Source organism: Vespula pensylvanica, chromosome 2 (assembly GCF_014466175.1).
Source record: "Vespula pensylvanica isolate Volc-1 chromosome 2, ASM1446617v1, whole genome shotgun sequence".
Classification (NCBI taxonomy): Eukaryota; Metazoa; Arthropoda; class Insecta; order Hymenoptera; family Vespidae; genus Vespula; species Vespula pensylvanica.
Window position 1 is genome coordinate 9,066,765 of NC_057686.1, and position 6,549 is coordinate 9,073,313.

A 6,549-nucleotide genomic window follows, 5' to 3' on the forward strand; every position below is an offset into this window, starting at 1 on the left:
TTCTCTATATTTCTATCCTCCTCATCGTCCTGATACTCCCTCCCACTGTTGTAAAACTTTCTCTCGGTTAAGTTCAGGATATCGTCGTAACTCGACGGTCCGACATGCAGGCCTCTCTTCAAGAGACAGCGAACATGTATTAGTGGTGGGTATGTGTACGTGTATCGTCATTGTTCTCGTTCGGAGGACATGCACTATGGTCTGACGGAGAAACTAGTTACAAACTCCTTCCTTTCGGCTCTGTCCTTACAACAAGATAGGGGAGCATCCTTCTCTCTAGCTCCCACTACCACCTTCACTACCCTTTACGAACGACTCTCTTCTCTCTCTCTCTCTCTCTCTCTCTCTCTCTCTCTCTCTCTCTCTCATTCTCTCTCGTCTGTCTCAAACGTTCTCGAATTCCGTTACAACTCCGACATCGTCCATGGCCGATCATGAGTGCGATAATCATTAGGACGTACAAATTAATCGACTTCTCTACTCTGCTTCGAAATCTTTGGAAGATAGATTATAGACCGAATCAGTTGCATTAACACCGTTCTATGAGTTAGAGAATTTATAGCTAATCGCCAGGCTGACTTGTACATTTTCATACATTTCATCGTATTGTTATTTATAACGTGAAATTATATACTACGTTACGGGAAAAATATATACTACGTTTCGTATAGTTCGTATAGTACTTTTCAAGCGCACGTTACGATGCACAATTTATCCGTCATGAGAATATTTATAGCATGTATATAATTAACGTGTATATATAGCGTAATTCATGTTTTTATTGCAGTGATTATTTTATATCTAGTTGTTATCATCCTTACACTTCAGTTACGTATCGAGTCACTTCTTTCTCTTATTTTTATATCTCAACATTTATATACCTAAATCATACTATATTATGTATATAAAATATTTATATGCATTTATGAATATCCAATATTTTCCAATATTTTTACTAAATGACTGAAAGGGCGCATAAAATTTGAGCGAATATAAATTATTTCGACACATGTCTCGTTCATTAATACACGTTGAAAATTTTGACATTTCAGCCCTGATCGTACCCGGCTATACAATATCGTTAACTCTTCTTCTTTCTTTCTCTCTCTCTCTCTTTCTTTTTCTCTGAGAAAATCTATTCGTTGAAACATCAATAAAAGTCAAACGACCCGACTTAAAAATTTCGAATTAAAGCAACCTTTTAAGAAGATGTTTGAGCCGGGATATATTAAAATCTTTCAACCTATCGTCTGATTTTTCTTAAATTAAATGAAAACAATAATATATTTTTACGATCTAAATTATTAAAGCACAGTTAGTATCGATCGTACGATAGGTGTAATGTGTCGAACGATGTAGGTCATGCAATAATATTCTCTATTCTCATGGGTAAATTTGTAATAAAATGAATAAAAAGATAAAACAAATTTTCGATAAACACCAATACGATCGGCGATGCGAAACGATCAAATACGAGCTATTGTGCGCGCGCGCTCTCTTATATGATACCCACGTTGACGACGTCAAGGGTCTTTGACAAATTTTATGCTCGATCTTGTGGCAATTATCGTGTCATTTAATTCAGTTAATAATCATATCGAAAGACTTCCGATTTTCTCGGAAAATCGTTCAAAGTTCATCAAAAAGTTTTTTTCTTTTTTTATAGATTTTTCGGAAATCGAAGAAAGTTATACTACGAACTTTCCGTTCGTCTACGATTTTCCTGACCCAGTTCAGACCGGGCCACAAAATACTTGGTTAAGGCTATAAAAGTGAGAATGAGTAACGTCGAGATCCGCGAGAAAAGAAACTTACTGGCGTAAAACTCGAGACGCGCGTCGTACGCGCTCAGAAGAAAAGTGGCCGGGCTTTTCTTTTTCCCTTTCGTGATCCGTTCAAACGAAATCTTCGTCTTCCACTTTTTCGACACTTCCAATTATACCTTCCGAGATCACTTCTTATACTACTTCGATTTTTTTTTCTTTTAATATGCTGACTTTCATCTTAATTTATCTCTTCGATATTAAAAAACTGAGATCGATCTTAGGATCCTTTTTAATTCTTACCCGTGCAAATCAAATGAGACAGGATTATGTTCATCGTAAAATGTTTGAAAGTAAAGAGGATGTGTAATAGGCGGTCGTTTTCCAAAGCAAAAGAGGAAAGCGATGTAAAACGAGTGCAATGAATTATGAAAAAATATTAAAAAACCCGTACGCTCGTAAAAGTTTTGCGTACTCGTACAAATCCCTCTATAAAAGTGCGTACTTTCTATGTATATACCTATGTGGTCTTGTTTTTCTACTCCGTCAACCTGTCGTGCCGTTCTTTTGTTCCGTTCCTCTTGCATACATGTCGCATGCATCGTTTGAACGAAGTTTGCGAAAGTCCTAGATTTTTTTTCTTCTCCACCATAAATCGCACGCAACGAGAAAAAGCATGGAACCAGGAGGAGAAGCAAGAGGAAATCCTTCGTCGCTCAAAGGCTATAGGTGAGATATAAAGTTAGAAGGAAGTGCCAGGAAACACACTAGCAAAAGAGATAAAAAACTCGGTGGTTTTTGATAAAATCGTTCAGTACTTCGAACTAAAGTTTGAAGAATCGCGATAAATAAGAGATGAAAATGAATAGCGTCTCATCGAGTGGGTTATGTTTCGTGATCGCAATCTTTATAATAAGGTGCCTTGTAACATTTCTGCTGCCTCGTAACGTCGCGTTTTCAGTGAAAATTTCTGGCAGTAAACTTTTCTTGTAAAGATTACACCTAATTTACGTCAAAACTAGTTCATTAGACGTCTTGAGACAATATGTTTATTAAATAAATCTTCGATTAATAACCGCAAAGTAATCGATGATAATTACTTTAAATGAATAAATGCCGAAAGCTGATTATAGGTTGTACAGAAAGGACTATTCTATTGTACGTAACCAACTCTAGTAACAAATCCTTTGATCCTCTTTGCCTCGAGAACGAAAGTTCCAATCAGTAATTGCAACGACGATCTATCCTTCTTCGCAAATCGACTTGAAGGATGAAAGCGAAGCAACGGCAATGAACGTTTCCTTCTTTGACATGAAAATACATCCGTACATCTACATACGTACGTGGCTATAACCGAAGTCGAATATCAGTATCTATCCGAAAGCTTTGTTCGAACCAACACGATCGGATCGTGGTTTCTCCTCGATCCTAAATCCCTTCGTTCACTAATACGTCGATCGTGCGAGGCATTCATTAAGTTGAGGACCGATTATTGGGAAACCGATAATTGGAAGGACCGAAATATCGATCATCCCAAGGAGTCCTGTATTCTATTCGATTATTTCTCTTCGATTCGTTTCATCGACCCATTTTCTTCCACTTCCCAACTGCTGTTATTCATTTGAAAAGAATTTAAAAAAAAAATCTTTCGTCGAGTATCTACTTATAATAAATGAATACATTTTTGAGTAGACTGTATATTCATCGTATATACTGAGATTCTCTTTGCAGCATGAATACGTACAGAGTAGACAGAGTTAATAGACACCATTTACCATTGTACAATCGCCATTGTTTCTATCTCGCCGGACCAAGTACCGTGCTATCTACTCTCGTATAATTTCTTTACCATCCACGTACAATTCAGAGATTATAAATATCCGAGCTCCGTAAAATTTTACTCGCGACAATAAGAAACGTTTACCCTCGACAAATATACATCCTTAAAATAAATTGTTGTTCTTAATCGCCTCACATATCTTTCAATTATTCCAAACAAGTTGTCCCATTGTAACCTCGTAAACTCTGCACCACGTACGAAGGCTCTTCTCTATTCGAGCGAAATCGAACTAAACACAATTCGGATACATAGCGTTTAACATCGAGCCATCGATCTACGGGTTCGAGAGACACGTTGTACTACTCGGTTACATACTCTAAGACGATGATACAAGTCCTCCGAAACGATACAGGACGCTTAAGAAGCTGAAGGGCCAATTCGAAGGGTCGACTCGTCGCGTGACCTACTTTTCCGGAGGAGACGTAGAAAAAAACTACAATGGTAGTTTCTCGCTTGTCGAAGAAAGAAAGTCCTGAAAGAAAAAAGTAATAGAAAGATAGAATTATATTCGCCTATTACATACGTTCTATATTTCACATATGACACATATAGATTAAAGTATAAATTATACTGTAGAATTACGTCATCCGATACACCTATAGAAATAAATCTACATGATAGTTGAAAGAAAATATGTGTATAACGCATACGTTTCATTCCGTATGAATGTGGAGTGCGTAGGAACGTAGGAACGTATGAGGTGAAAGGAAAAGATAGTTTGCGAGCGAGCAACGCGACCCCTTTCCACGTGTTGCACACCCCTTCACACCACCGTCGAGGTCCAAAGCCACCACTGAGGACCCCGCCCTTGTGACGTCATAGCATACGGCGCTTGCGTGTGCGTGTTGCGTATGGCTCGCAAGCTTCGCGTGTGTTCGTGGGCGCAATGATCGCGCGCAGGATTTCTTGCTCCGTCTCTCTCGCTCGCTCATTCTCCCTCACTCTCCCCCTTTCACTCTCTCTCTCTCTCTCTCTCTCTCTCTCTCTCTCTCTCTCTCTCCGTTTCATTTCCCCTTCCCTCGTCTTCGTCCTCCTCTTCATTCTCTTCGTTGTGCTCCTCGTCGAGGAAAGCTACGTGGAGGGGTGTATCGACCTCTCCCTGCTACCAGATTCGCGATTCTTTCTCCGTCTATGAAGAGGAGACGGAGAAGAGGTAGCAATGACGATAGTGGGAGCACAGTGACGTCACGGATGCTCGAGAGAAAGGATCGAAGGGTAAAGCGAGAGGGTGAGTATACATGCGAGTACGCACGTCGTTCGAGCTAGCCGTCGAATCGAATCGAGGTCGAACCTTACGCTTTCGCAATACCCTCCTCGTTATCTTTGCTCGACGAATTTTTTCTCTTTCTTTCTTCTCTTTTTCTTGAAATTATCATTATTTACAGTATCGCATTGTTCGTTATTATATTCGACATGAATTCGACAGGATAAAGAGATTGAATGGAAACTAAAGTGTGAAAGACGAAAAAGAAAAGAGATGGCTCTGGAAAGATTCAATTCTCAAAAGGTAGACGACTTATAGAAGGAGAGTATCCATTCGATAGTTCGTAACGTGACGATGTCGAGAACGTAACGTCGATTTTATGGTTACTCGTCATCCGTAATTTATCGACACGTAAATGCGTTAACAACGAGGTAATGCAACAACTGCGCTCTTCACTTTTCTAATACCTTTAGAAGAAGGAATCGATTTTGTAGAAATTTTCAGAGTTCGCCTGAAATTTTATGCGACCATACGAGAAGGTTATAAACGTCGGCAAAGGGGAACGATAAACGACGTAGAATTGACATTCCATAGAATCTATTCGGGTTGACTATAACTATGCTTCCTCTAACATTGATACTGCTCGCTCCTTTACCTTCGACCTCCCTATGCTTAGATAAATACGACGGAAAACAATAATAAACGTTGCGACAAATAAACGCTTGAAGGCAGACTCTCGAGAGATGAGCGCACGAACTCGTGGATGGAACTGTAAATACGAGACAATCCCCATAGCCGTGTGTCTACAGCTTCTTCGCGAATCGAAAAATCGAACGGGAGTTTATGCTCGTATTATCGTATTTGAGAAAATGGAATCGACGATGAAATATCGATGCAGTGGATATCGTTGACGATTACTTTTCGAAAAAATAATCGATCGTTTCGTTTTATACGAAACAAGAGAAACATGATTTGCACATTGTTACATTTGGAAATATATATTTGATATGGTTGAAAGAACTCGACGATTTTTCAGTGACAGACTTTTCGATGGTTCCGTAGGCGGCGTACTCAAGATGAAAATGTCGATGGAAAAAGTAGAGAAAAAAAATAACTTGGGATCTTGAGCGATCTATCGTTCGTTCCTCGTCAGATTTTCCTTCGATGGTGAATTCGACTGATGGTCGTGAACAATCTTTACATACGGTATGGCATCGCCGAAGGAATTGCCTGTCCAACTGAATGACGGATAAGATGTTGCGCGACTTCCATTCCGTGCATATATATCTGTAGAAAAAAAGAAATAAAGAATTGGTAAAACCTATTGACGCAAGCCATGAAATTTTGAAATTAATGGAAACGCGATCAGGACGCTGCGAGATTAAATTTGGCTAATTCTCGATCGGGATAACTCGCTAATACTCTCTGTCTATTTCTCTCTCTCTCTCTCTCTCTCTCTCTCTCTCTCTCTCTCTCTCTCTCTCTCTCTTTCTCTCTCCCTTTCTTCGTTATATAGCGTTAATGAAAATCATTAATATATGGATACGTTTCTAATTTAATTGCTTTCGGTCGATTGCAATAATAACAATAACAATAACGATAATTATAATGATGACGACAAAGGACGTAGATGATCCCTGTATAAATCCAACGATTGAATATCGTTCGATGATATTTGATTTTGTAATTATTAGAAGATCGTTCGTGACTCGAATATCAGGACAACATAACTTTTTATTACC

At 38.9% G+C, this 6,549-nt stretch overlaps 1 long non-coding RNA gene across 1 annotated transcript; it reads left to right on the forward strand.

The window, feature by feature from the left end:
- The first annotated feature begins 4,691 nt into the window (after positions 1-4,691).
- Positions 4,692-6,239, forward strand: LOC122638227. Its single transcript, XR_006329387.1, has 3 exons — positions 4,692-4,831; positions 5,030-5,238; positions 5,302-6,239. It is a non-coding gene; the product is annotated as an uncharacterized LOC122638227 (long non-coding RNA).
- Positions 6,240-6,549: the final 310 nt, after the last annotated feature.